This window comes from Hemicordylus capensis, chromosome 6 (genome assembly GCF_027244095.1).
Source record: "Hemicordylus capensis ecotype Gifberg chromosome 6, rHemCap1.1.pri, whole genome shotgun sequence".
Lineage (NCBI taxonomy): Eukaryota > Metazoa > Chordata > Lepidosauria > Squamata > Cordylidae > Hemicordylus > Hemicordylus capensis.
Genome location: NC_069662.1, coordinates 159,884,507 through 159,898,085, shown reverse-complemented (window position 1 = coordinate 159,898,085; position 13,579 = coordinate 159,884,507). Strand labels below are relative to the sequence as shown.

General features: G+C 46.1%; 1 long non-coding RNA gene across 1 annotated transcript; it reads right to left on the bottom strand.

Annotated features, from left to right (window-relative positions):
* Positions 1–400: 400 nt before the first annotated feature.
* On the bottom strand, positions 401–5,612 carry LOC128330759 (uncharacterized). Its single transcript, XR_008310243.1, has 3 exons — positions 5,529–5,612; positions 2,332–2,410; positions 401–976 (listed from the first exon to the last, which is right to left on the bottom strand). It is a non-coding gene; the product is annotated as an uncharacterized LOC128330759 (long non-coding RNA).
* Positions 5,613–13,579: the final 7,967 nt, after the last annotated feature.

Here is a 13,579-nt window from a genome sequence, read left to right as displayed (position 1 = left end):
ACTGGTATATCTAGCTCAGTATTGTTTTCATAGACTGGCAGTGGTTTCTCCAAGGTTGCAGGCAGGAATCTCTCTCAGCCCTATCTTGGAGAAGCCAGGGAGGGAACTTGAAACCTTCTGCTCTTCCCAGAGCGGCTTCATCCCCTGAGGGGAATATCTTGCAGTGCTCACACATTGAGTCTCCCATTCAGATGCAACCAGGGCAGACCCTGCTTAGCTATGGGGACAAGTCATGCTTGCTACCACAAGACCAGCTCTCCACTTCTGCTCACGGAAGGGAAGTTTTTATTTAGAGGAAGTTTCCAGAGAAAAGTGACCTCAAATCCACAGAGTTCCTCTCATTCAAAACCTGTTTATGGCCCACTCAGAGTTCCTGTGCTACTGTCTAGGGGTGGCCCGCTGGAGGCTCTCCTCAGCATCCCCAGCTGTAATAGACTGTGGCTGGGAGTGATGGGAGTTGTAGTCCAGCAACAGCTGCAGAGTCTCATGTGGGCGACCCCTGCCCTACAATTTATTGTGACTGGGGATGATGGGAGTTGTAGTCCAACAACAGCTGCAGAGTCTCAGGTGGGTGACCCCGCCCTACAATTTATTGTGACTGGGGATGATGGGAGTTGTAGTCCAACAACAGCTGCAGAGTCTCATGTGGGCGACCCCTGCCCTACAATTTATTGTGACTGGGGATGATGGGAGTTGTAGTCCAACAACAGCTGCAGAGTCTCAGGTGGGCCACAACTGCTGCAGCCTGTGTCCTTCTCATTCATCATGTTTCCCATCCTGCTGTGCAACTCCCAATTCCATGAGGCTCAGCACTGTGAGAAGCTTTCTACCCATGCTTTCGGAAACATCCATTAAATAGTGCCATGTCATTTTCTCCTTCTACTCATAGTTCTTTGGATCCAAGCCATAGAGTGTAATGCTGGAACTTGGGGTCATCCAATGGAATTGATTGGCAGTAGATTCAGGACAGACAAACCTGCATCACAACAGATGTGATTAATTCATGGAATCCGCTGTTGGAAGGTGGCTACTGGTCTCGATGGCTTTCATAGGGGATTCGACATGTTCATGGAGGATCTGGCTATCAGTGGCTATGAACGGAGGAAACTGCCATATACTGAGTCAGACCATTCGTCCATCTAGCTCAGTATTGTCTAAACAGACTGGCAGCGGCTTCTCCAAGGTGGCAGGCAGGGGTCTCTCCCAGGCCTACCTGGAGATGCTGCCAGGGAGGGCACTTGGAACCTTCTGCATGCAAGCATGCAAGTGCTCTTCCCAGAACGGCTCTATCCCTTAAGGGGAATATCTTACTCACATGTAGTCACATTCCAATGCAAACCAGGGTGGACCCTGCTTACAAAGAGGACAATTCATGCTTGCTACCACAAGGCCAAGTCTCCTCCATAGTCATGATGGTTAAATTGAACCTCCATATTCAGGGGCAGTATGCCACTAAAAACCAGTGGCTGAGCAGCAACAGTGGGAAAAGGCTATTGCCTTTAGGCACTGCTTGTGGGTTTCCCAAAGGCATCTGGTTGTGGGAAGCAAGATGTTTGTCTACATGGACCTTCTAATCCAGCATAGTGCCTCTTATGATTTTATGGATGTTTTGAAGGATGGTGGAATAGGGGCACAGAGAGGTTGGAAGCCTTTGATCCTAAGAGGAAGCTGCCTTATACTGAGTCACTCCGTTGGCCCATCTAGCTCCGTATTGCCTACACTGCCTGGCAGTGGCTTCGCCAAGGTTGCAGTCAGGAATCTTTCTCAGCCCTACCTTGGAGATGCTGCCAGAGCTTGAACCTGGGACCTTCTGCATGCAAAGCAGATGCTCTGCCACTGAGCTATGACCCCATTCCCAGGTGCAGAAGGTGTGAGAGCCGGGGAGAGAGTGAATTGTATAGACTGGTCTTTTGTAGCCCAATCTTTTAGCCACAGGTCTTTAGAAAGTATAGATTTGTGGTCTTTAAATCTGAAAGTGTAGAAACCTGTACACGCTCCTTTACAGGACTCTCCAGATGGGCTTGTGTGACAAAGAGCACTCCTGGAATCTTCACAAGATAAGATAATTGTGTTGTCGTGGGTAACGGTATCAGAACCTCAACGTTTGCTCTAATTAATGTTATTACTCTGTGCTTTAACTGCAATAAACTTGTCACTCGGAAGATTACAAGTGTGTAGCGTTTAATGATATTAATGCTAAAAAGTGATGCCCAGTTTATTGGGCTGGAGTGAAAGGCCAATCAATGGATTTCGTGATAACTATGGATGTGTGAACTGGTGTGTAATTAAGATTTGATTAATCTCTAAAACTCAGTTTAATTTAGATTATACCTGCATCGATTTGTATTTCTTCACAATTACAGTCTTGGTACAGCAAACTTCCCAGGTCATTACAGAGCTGATTATCACCCTGGAGAGAGAGAAATGTAAATGGATTGGAAAAGCACACCACTGCCCCTCTCAAAATGCAGAGTCGTAGATGGACAGATCAACTAAAAGCCCAACTAAACGAGATATTAATGTGGGATCTCCATGATGTTTCTTTCTGCCTGAAAAGGTAGATGTCAGGCCGCTGAGCTGTGGACTGTAAATGCCAGGAGGCGCAAGTCCGAAGCTGAGACTGGGACAGCCAGGGGTCAAGCCAGGTAAACAGTCAGGTGCCCGGAGCCAAGAGCCAGGAAAAGGCCAGAAGTCATACTGATGAGTCATGAGGAGCCAGGATCTAGGAAACAACTAGTTGTCAGGAACCAGAGGGTCAGTCAGAAAACAGGAATACACCGGAGGACAAACTGCGTAGTCATCAGAAGCCAGGAAGACACTGAAACCTGTCATGCTTGCCTTATTTTTTTTATTTTTTTTATTATTTTACATATTTTAATACCGCCCAAAACTTACATCTCTGGGCGGTTTACAACAAGATAAAAACAACATTAAAACATTAGTTAAAAACAAAAAACAAGAAATTTAAAACAACAATTTAAAAATTCTAAAACAATTTTATTACGGCCATTGACCAGCAGAAATAGTAGTACGGTAACAAATATACTCAATACAACGATCAATAAAACAATGCTAAAACACAATATAACAGAATACAATCACTCATAATAAATTACTTAAAAACAATAGACAGCTCTCGCAATTAAGCACTTAATAGGGACCTTAACCTAATGGCAATATAGAAAAATTTAGCCACAATTGTTGTAATCCCGGAGCTTGAAACCGGGAGGCAGTAATATGTATAAAAGAGATCACACCTTCCGGGAAATTTGAGTAACAGAGGGGAAATAAGTTCTTCTCTAGCATCCCGATATAAAGGGCAATATAGCAATACATGGGTGACAGTTTCCAGGAGGCCAACGCCACAAGGCAGAAAACTGCAACTGGATGATCTTTAGCAAACCTCCGTTCCAAAAGAGAAGAGGGCAACACATTAAACCGGGCCGACCAAATGAAACCCGAAATTTAGAAAAATGCAGCGTTGTTAAGTAATTAGCACCTCTATCTCCCCAAGGTGGCAAAATCCCAAAATGTAAAGGGGAGCAAGTCCTTTTGGCCGAAGACATAAGTTCCTGCCGTTCAATATCGTGCAACCAGAGAAATAATATTTCCTTCACCTTATTATATTCCCAAGTGAGGAGTTCTGAAGAAGAAAGGCCCAGTTGAATAATTTTGTTATTTACATATATTAGCAAAGGGTTGGGATAAGAATCCACCCATAAATATTGGAAAAAAGAAAATTCCTGAATCTCAGAACAGAGTTTACTCCATCTAGCAAAAGTAAGCTCCCAGGATTTACAAACAATAGAGAAAGACCCAGATTCCAAACATAGAGCAGAATAAGGCACACACCTAGGCACTGCAAAGATTGCTCTTAGAAAAATAGACTGTACTCTCTCCAGTTCAGCTGTTACTCCCTGGATCCATAGCGGGACTCCAAAAAGTAGTTGGGCCACGATCTTAGCACGAAATACCTGGAGTGCCATGGGAACAAACTGGCCCCCTTTAGAGTAGTAAAATCGCAAAAAGGCACTGAGGGTATTGCGGGCTTTATGAATTAAAGACAGCCTGTGGGTTTTCCAATTTAGATTATATTGAAATAATATGCCTAAATATTTATAGTTGTAAACCTGCTCAATGTGGTTCTGATTTATTACCCATTTATATAATTTCCTGGATTTAGAGAAAACCAGGACCTTTGTTTTTTTATAGTTAACTGTTAGTTTGTTATCATTGCAGTAGCCAGCAAAAGCACGCAACAGTCTTTGCAGATCTAATCTGGACTGAGTTAGCACGGCTGCATCATCGGCATAGAGTAAAATGGGCACTCGTTTGTTAGCCAGCTTTGGGGCATGGGAATCCACACTCTCCAGAAATGGAGCCAAATCATTAATAAAGAGATTAAACAGTGTTGGGGCCAAGACACAGCCCTGTCTGACCCCTCGAGTAGAGGGGATAGAATCAGTTAGGGCCCCATTGATAGCGTAGGGAGATGTTATTCTTACAGACCACAGCCACTCCACTTCCCCACCCACGGTCCCTCACCCACTCCTCAACAGAGTACCCCGGAGGGAGAAGCCGGGACCTTAGGGGCTGGTTGGGTTGAAACTCACAGCAGAAACATATGCAGATTATGTTGAAAGCAGAGTGGAGTGGAGAGCCTTCAGTCCAGTATCTAACAGGAACCCCCAGCGCAGGGGCGTAGCAAGGTTGGAGTGGGCCCAGAGACAAGATTTTAAAATGGGCCCCCCCAAAGTCCAGGGCCTCCGCACACCCCAGGCCCCCAAGGATTTAAGTCTGATATTCCAAAATAAGTATGCTACCTGCAAATACATTTCACTGAATACACACACACACGTCACAATATATAGTGATATACATTGAGTACTATACATTTGTATTACTTTTAATGCCTAGAACACACTAGAAAGATGAATTATTAAAATGGGCCCCTCGCTGCAGATTAGCAAAGGAGACTTTCAACCATGCAGGGTGAACCTATGTTTGTTTTCTCAGAATTCTGAACAAATTCAGTCAAGTTTGATTCCAGGAGGTTTTTCACAGGAGGCTTTTAAAGCCCTTTAAGACACATCTCCTCTGGAATGGAGGTGCTGCATTCACATGTTGGCCAGATTTACCCTGAAGTCCCTGCAAGTTATTGGGGAGCAGTTCACACACAAGAAAAATAAAATAAAAGCACAAGACATGCTTCACAGTTCTCACTCAGACCTTCTGGGCTGCAAAACAACTTGAACATAAGTGCATTTATAAATGAATGAATGAATAAATAAAATTAATAAGATACTGTTCCAGAAGTTTTTGCAATTTTCTGCCATGAAACAAGCCACTTATAGGACTTTTTAGATAGTTTTTTTTAAGTCAGCAAATTTTCCAAGCTGTTTCAAAATAAATATTCAGAGACTTCTCGGTGTCCCCCCCCCCCATATCCAAGCCCTATGGCAAGCAGATCCCTATATAGGGGGGGGGGGGGCGGGAAAGGTAACCACAAAAAGGAGTTCACACTCTACCTGGCAAATGCTGGTCTGGGTTAAGCAGTGCAGCAGGGGGTCTTCTGCTGCAGAGAACGCTCTGGCTGCCTCCTCCTTCCTGGCTGGCTTGGGCCCTACTCGAGTTCAGGCTTCACTGCGGCCTACACGGAGGCCTCCGTGGAAGCCCCGCCCACCCGCCGATCAGCTGAGAGGCGGGAGAAAAGGAGCTCTTTGCAGCTTGTCTGCTGCTTCCATTGCCGGCCAGGAGAACAAGCAAGAGAGACGGCGAAGAGGGCAAGTGGCTGAGGGGCCTTGGGGCTGGGCAGGGGGCAATGGGGAGTCATGTGAGGTGCCCCTGGGGTGCCCCTCCAGGCAGTGGGGCCCCCAGACAACTGTCTCCCCTTGCCCTATCATTGTTACGCGCCTGCCCCAGCGGATACTGACTTGGGTGCAGCAGAGTCAGCCGTTGAGTGCAAAGGAACCAAAGGTGTGTCCAACAAAAGGCACAGGAAGAGAACAAGAACTGGGAACTAGTTTGTCAAGCAGCAGTGGCAGAGAGGAACCTCCACTGCCCTTTGGATGGGTGGTCCTGAGAGAAGACCTCCTCTGCAGTGGCCCCCGGGATCTGGAGCGCCATGTCCCAGGAGAACCTCACCTGTCTTCCTTTCAGTGTCTGCCAATGGCCTCCTTGTTTCATCAGACCTTTAATTAGCTGTCTGAGGTTTTATAAGAGGTTGGCTGACTCTTAGTAGGGGTTTTGTTTTGGTTTTGCTCCTGTATTATATCAATGTTCTTGTTTTTTAGAACTGCATTATGTTGTAGGAAAGGTAGTTGTAGATATGCTTCTTGCAGGTATATTAGTAGATCTTGGGGCTATTCTCACAATCAGTCAAAATCGGGCTAGGAGAGCCTAACCCGATTTTGGCTGATCGTGTAAACCACTGGGCTCGCAGGTGAGCCCGGTGGCTTATAAGCAGCTAGCCCACTTTTTTAGCCCTCCCTAAAGCCCGGGTTTGCGGAGCGAGCGCTCCACAAACTTGGGCTTTCTGATTGTGAGTAGCCATGGCGCGGCTCCGTGCCATGGCTACTCACGAGGAGACCCCCGGAGGCAAAAAGCCGCCTCCCGGCTCCAGGGGTCTCCGCAGTATGCCCTGCGTGCTTGCGCAGGGTATACTGGAGCTTCCGGGGGCCACGCGGCCCCCGAGCTCCCCAGCCCCCGCCGGCTTCATCATGGAGCCAGCAATCATGTGGGCGGCCAATCCGGCCACCCAGGGCTCCCTCACTGCTCGTGTGGGGGGAGAGCGGGCTTAGCCCGCTCTCCCAGCTCACCCCACCAAACCGGGTCTCACTGATCGTAAGACCTGGCTCCTTATCTCTTTATGGTAGCCCCCTTGAACGTTATCTCTTTAGAGAGTGAAATTTGTGCTATTCCGAACCATTTTGCTTGTCTTGTTGAGCTGAAAAGGGATAGCAATCATCACAGTAACCATTCTTTTGACTTGTATAGGATTATACAAAGAAGCAACTGTGATCAGAATTAGCAAAGCAGAACAAGCACCCTTCCCATAGCCTGCCCCACAGAGCAGGCTGTCTCTTCGCCTCTTGCCTAATGTTTGTACAGGTCTCAAGCTGCTGAATCAGAGCTAGGGTCACAAGAGAGCTATGGGGCAGGCTGCTCCAAGTTCTGCCTGCAAATATTTGCCAGCCCCCAGCCCCAGGCAACTGGCTTCAGTTCCAAGGTGAAACTTCTACCTCTGCCTATGAATATAGCTCTTTACTTTAAGTCTTGCCCGTGATGGCAATAGAAATAGTATCGGGGAGGGCAAAAGAGGGGACAAAGTGCATTTCTAGAATGAGCTGAGCTTCATCCCCTGTGTTAGATTTCTGAAAGAGAAATGTTTTGCAAGTCTGCTGAGGTCCTAAACCCCTTTTCTCTGATGTATGTTTTGTTGCTTTTGATGGAATTAACTTCTTTAACTTATGGTTCACTTTTGATTGCAGCCTTGTTTACATTTCTAGTTTATGATGCGGTAATGGGTCCAGCACTGGGGGGAGGGTTGGGGAGGAGAGAAGGGCAAGTTGTTTGTTTGTGGGAGTCAGGGCTGTTCTTAGAGAGCCCTGGTGGGGTGCGGGGCCCGAGGCAAATCAGCCAATGCGGGGCCCCCTTCAAGTTAATTCTAATGGGGGTTAAAAGAGCGGGGCCCTGGATGGTCACCCTGTTTGGCAGGCCCTAAGGACAGCCCTGGGGGGATTGCTTGCCTTTCCTGGCCCCTTTTGCTATCATCAATGAGTTTTGATGGAAAATTTGCACTATCCCTTTCCCCAGCTATTAAGGTCATTCACACATGCAAAATGGGCAGGGCTGGGGGAAGGCAAGAGCCTACTTATTTCCCCCCACATTGTCCAAACTGCTTCTGGGCGCCACTTCATGCACCCAGACTAGTGGTGTGGCGGTGACTGGGAGCGGGGGAGGAAGCCAGGACGCCCAGTATCCCACAGTGCACTGTGCAAGCAGTACTCTGCATTGGGAAAGTTCATGCTGCCCTCCTGCCCAGCTATATGGCAAAGATGGCTGCTGGCAGCTTTTCCCGGGCAGCCACATGGCCAGAAAGGAGATGCATGTTTGTCCTCCTATCTCATTTTCTGCCTGGGTAGAAAAGCAGGGCTACCCGGGGGAGGAGGGGTGAGATTGGCAGCAATCCCAGCATTTCTCATGACAAGACTTACCTGGACTAGCTCTGTCCTACCTGGGGAGGGCTGGATGTGAGAATGACCTCACAGTGTCCTTGCCTCTACTTCCTCCCTGAAGTGTTTTTGGTTAATTCATTCCTTGATCCATTTCAGCTTTTGAATGGTGCTTTAGTTATTTGCATTCCAGTCCTGGAGTAGAGGCGGGGCTAACAAACAGCCAGCAGCAAGAGCACAGAAAAGCAGTCTGCATTTGCCTCTCTGGACACAATATCTATTTCAATAAACCATTAATATTCCTGATTCTACTCCACTGCCTTCTATTTGCACACCACAGCTCTTTCCTCTGGATTTTATCCTGCCTGCCTGCCTTGCTTCCTTCCTCTGTACCCATTCACCTAGATACATTGCTCAGTTTGCTTCCTAATCTCATTTCAATGCAGTTTGCACAAGTGGGGTTGTTAGGGCGGGACTATAGTTCAGCGGCTGAGCACACACTTTGCATGCAGAAGGTCCCGGGTTCAGTCCCTGATGAAGAAGCTTAAGTAGTAAGTGATGGGGAAACGTGAAGAGCCAGTCCCAGAGAGTAGACAGTAGTGGGCTAAATGAACTCATCTGGCCCAGTCTAATGCTGCTTCATATATCTGTGCATCCATCCACTGGGAAACTCAGTTTGGGTGCATCTTAGCTTTTTTTTTTTGTTTGCTTTACAACAAAATTGCAGTGCCAAAAGGAAGAGTCAAATGGCTGGCAATGTAACATTGCTTTGCTATCCCGGGAAGTGCCAGAGGCTGTGGAGCACGGGAGTTGCTTGCTTTTTCAGTGGCCAGTCCTTCTAGGAGAGAGAGAGAATCCAATCATATTGCAAACGGCAGCATTTTGCTCTGTTTACAGTCCATCGCTGGAGGAAGATGAAAGCTCATCAAAAGGCCAGAAATACAGCAGTTTGACAGGAGATGTAATACTACACAAATGATTCCATGAGGGCTGCAGAAAGTTCTCACAGTCAGAGCCTGTTATAAAACAGCAAAGTGAAAAGGGAGGTTTTTATTTTTACTAGGATTGTAATTTGATCAAAGCATTTTTACTTGACTCATCCCCAGCTTCTTAATCGATGAATTGGTTCATTTGTTCATTAAATTTGAATCAATTGCAAAAAGTTCCTTTTTAAGATGGGGCTTTGGCTTATTTAATTGGAAGCTGCCTCTTCTGCTTAGAAGGAGAGGCCATTTTTTAATACCTTCTTTTTGCAAACCAAAGAACCGAAACAGCTGAAAAACCATTCAAGGGCATGTCCCCTCTCATGCATGGTTCTGCCCCCATGATGAGGAATCCCCGTATCCCCATCCCTCAGGTGTACTGCAGTGTGCCCAGACATTCCAGAGTAAATTAGACTTTACTGTGCCTCAGCCTCACACAGAGTACATCAGTTACTTACTACTGTTCATTCACATGACATGCAGTAAAGGGCCCTGGGGACTCAGCAGACCAGTGAATACCCACATGGACCTTGTATGGCTGTGAATGGCCGGTGTGTTGCAATGCCCCTGGTAAAGTGGCAGCATGCCTGCCACTTTTACGCACAGCAGGTTTTACCGTGAGTTTACGGGGAAGCTTTACTGCAAACTCAAAGTTGTCCCGAAAAACTGCTGCAAATAGTGGATTTTTTTTACCTCGGATATAAATCAGGCTATACTCTAACACTCAGTGAAAAACTTGAATTGTGTGTGAACTGCTCCCTGATAACTCGCAGGGACTTCAGGGTAAATCTAGCTGATATGTGAATGCACCCCCTCCATTCTGGAGGAGATGCGAGTTAAAGGGCTTCAAAAGCCCCGTGTGAAAAGCTTGCTTGAGGACAGGTGGATTTAGGTGGACAGGTAGACAGGTGGTAGCAGCTAGAGCTGGATTTAGGGACCAGAGGCTCAAGCAACCACCCACGGAGCCAATCTTGCAGGATTGGGGATGCTGGGCATTTCAATAGGCTTGTTCTTGTTGGAGATGCATCACCTGATGGCATCTTAGCACCAGCAACCCTATTGGCCGTTAGGGGCACTAGGAATAGAAATCGTGAGCAATGGAATTCCCTCTCTGACTAGACTTTCTCTACTCTACTTCCCCCTTTGTTAGACTGATAGTCTCAGGTTTCATTCTTTCACCTGGAGAGAGAGACTTCCTTCTTCTCCCTCTCCACTTCCTGTATGTAGCTAGCAGCAAGGCATGTAGGCCTTATCTATCTCCCTGATGGACTTCCTAAATAAACTACTTTATTTAGAACTTTAACTCAGTGTCTCCAGACAATTTTAATTAGCAGTGCTCCCTTACCTGTGCACTTCCACTGCAGTTGGGGCAGATAAAGGACTCTCCCCTCCAAGCTCTCTAACAGTCCTCACTACTGTAAACTGGGTAGAACAAGGGTCCTATCCAACTTTGGGAACTGTGTTCTTAATTTTGGATCATGTGCTAGCTAGGAGGAGAGGGAAGTGACCATGTGGGAGCCTTACGCTTGATAGGGCAGCACTGTTCCACCCAGCAGCACCTGTGCCCAGCTGCTTAATGAAGTAGGAGGAAAAGCCATCCTACCCAACACGAGGCTCTCACACCATCACTTCCACCTCTTCCTACCCAGATTTTTACTCACACACAGTCAAGAACTGGGAGCACACACAGCTCCTGAAAGCTGAGAAGGATGTGATAAGCAGGCTAGTTATTCATATATATATATATATATATATATATATATATATATATATATATATATGATTCAAAGAAATTAATTTGTTTTCTTTTACAAGACATGAATAAATACAAATTTACAGATACATGCATGCAAATGCATTGTCTATTGTGATAGGCATAAAACATGCAAGCAGATCACACCTCCAAGTTGTGAAAGGGCCTACAAGTGCAACAAAAACATGCTATTCAAAAGCTGAACAAATAGAGGGGGCACCAAAGACTAGGATTCCATTTGGTCTAGGGCCAGTGCAACAATATTTCACCTTATACTGGGAAATTTCTTTACCCAGTAATGTTTTCTGATTGACTAGCCTGGAATTTTTCATTATCTTTTCAATTTTCAATATTGGGGGGTAAGCCTTTCTGATGGATAATGTGTTCTGTTGGATTAGACTGAAATATATCATTACCCTATCAGATTTCAGTACCAGGGCAAGCTTTCCTGATGGCTCTAGTTTTATGAGGGACTAGTCTGAAAATTTTCATTATCCATTCTCATTTCAATCCTGGGAGATTCATTATGTACTACTGAGCATGCCCTGTTGCAGTTGAGCATGCTCAGTTTCAATGGTAAAGAAATCTCATAAGGTAAGGAAAAATATCACTATGCTGGCCCTGGCATTAGAGAAGGGTGTGATAAAACACCCTGGCTGACATCCAGACTACCAAAGCACTCATGTAAATGTGCTATGCAAGCACAAGGATGTTTGCTAGATAGCTGTGTTATGCTGGGAGCTTATGTTTCAGTCTAGTGCTGCAGCAGCACAAGCATTCTGGTGGTTGCACAAGGTACACAATTTGTGGTGTGCCTCCTTCTCGGAAACTTCATCCTCCATCCATTTACATAGCAGGGAATGTTTGTGCAAGAGTGCAATTTTGGGATTTTGCACGATGACATGATTTTTTTGCAGGTGCACAACGATGTTGCACAAGTGCTTTGTTAGTCTAGATGTCAGCCGTAGAACTTAATTGGTGCCAGGACATCTGTTTCTAATGCCTGGAAGATATGAAGAAAGGACTGACAAGGGAGTTCCTGAACAGGCTCAGAGAGTATTTAGGGTCATAGGAAGCTGCCATATACTAAGTCAGACCCTTGGTCCATCTAGCTCAGTTTTGTCTACACTGACTGGCAGCAGCTTCTCCAAAGCTGCAGGCAGGAGTCTCTCTCAACCCTATCTTGGAGAAGCTGCTAGGGAGGGAACTTGGAACCTTCTGCTCTTCCCGGAGTGTCTCCATTCCCTGAGGGGAATATCTTACAGTGTTCACACTTCTCGTTTCCCATTCATATGCAACCAGGGTGGACCCTGCTTAGCTAAGGGGACAACACATGCATGCTACCACAAGTCCAGCTCTCCTCCCACACCGTGGATTGAGTCTCCATCATTCAGGGGTTAGGAGAAAGGCTTCCACATTGGAAGGTCTTGTATTCTGACAGGTGTGACTTCTGATTAGGGATGTGCACAAATTCAACCTCAAATCAAATTGCAAAAATTCAAATCTATTCATTGAACTGACTGGTCATTGCCGGCCACTTCAACAAATTGGATCAAAAATTCACCCCGCAAAAAATCTCTATTCACCCATAGGAAACAATGGGAACATAAGAGCAGCCCTGCTGGATCAATCCCAAGACCTATCTACTCCAGCATCCTGTTTCACACAGCGGCCCACCAAATGTATCCGGGGAGCTCACAGGCAAGCGATGAGGGCATGTTCTATCTCCTGCTGTTGCTCCCCTGCAACTGATATTGAAAGGCATCATGCCTCTGAGGTTGGAAGTGGCCCACAGCCACCAGAATAGTTTGCCATTGATAGACCTGGACACCCTGAGTTTGTCCAAACCCCTTTTAAAGCCATTCAAGCTGGTGACCATCACTACATCTCATGGCAAAGAATTCCATAGATTAATTATGCACTGTGTGAAAAAGTACCTCCTTTTGTTGGTTCTAAATGTCCTGACTTTCAGTTTCATGGGATGACTCCTGGTTCTAGTGCGGTGACAGAGGCAGAAAAATTTATTTTTGTCCACTCCTATTCCATGCATAATTTTATACACCTCGATCATGTCTCCCCTTAGTCACCTCTTTTCCAAGATAAAGAGCCCTAGATGCTGTAGCCTAGCCCCATAAGGAAGGTGCTCCAGGCCCCTGATCATCTTGGTTGTCTTCTTCTGCACCTTTTCCAGTTCTACAATACCCTTCTTAAGATACGGTGACGAAAACTGTAGGCAGTACTCCAGATGTGGCCGCACCAAAGATTTGTATAAGGGCATTATAGTATTAGCATTTTTATTTTCAGTCCCCTTCCTAATGATTCCTACCATGGAATTGGCCTTTTTCACAGCTGCCACGCACTGGGTCGACACTTTAAATGAGCTGTCTGCTACGACCCCAAGATCTCTCTCCTGGTCAGTCATCCACAGCTCTGCTCCCATCAGAGTAAATGTGGAGTTGGGGTTTTTTGCATCACTTTACACTTGCTTGCATTGAACAGCATTTGCCATTTTGTTGCCCACTTTCCTAGTTTGGAGAGATCTTTTTGGAGCTCCTCACAATCTGTTTAACTATTTAAACCCTAAATAGTTTAGTGTCATCTGCAAATTTGGCCACTCCGCTGCTTACCCCAACTTCTGGATCTCTTATGAACAAGTTAAAGAGCACTGG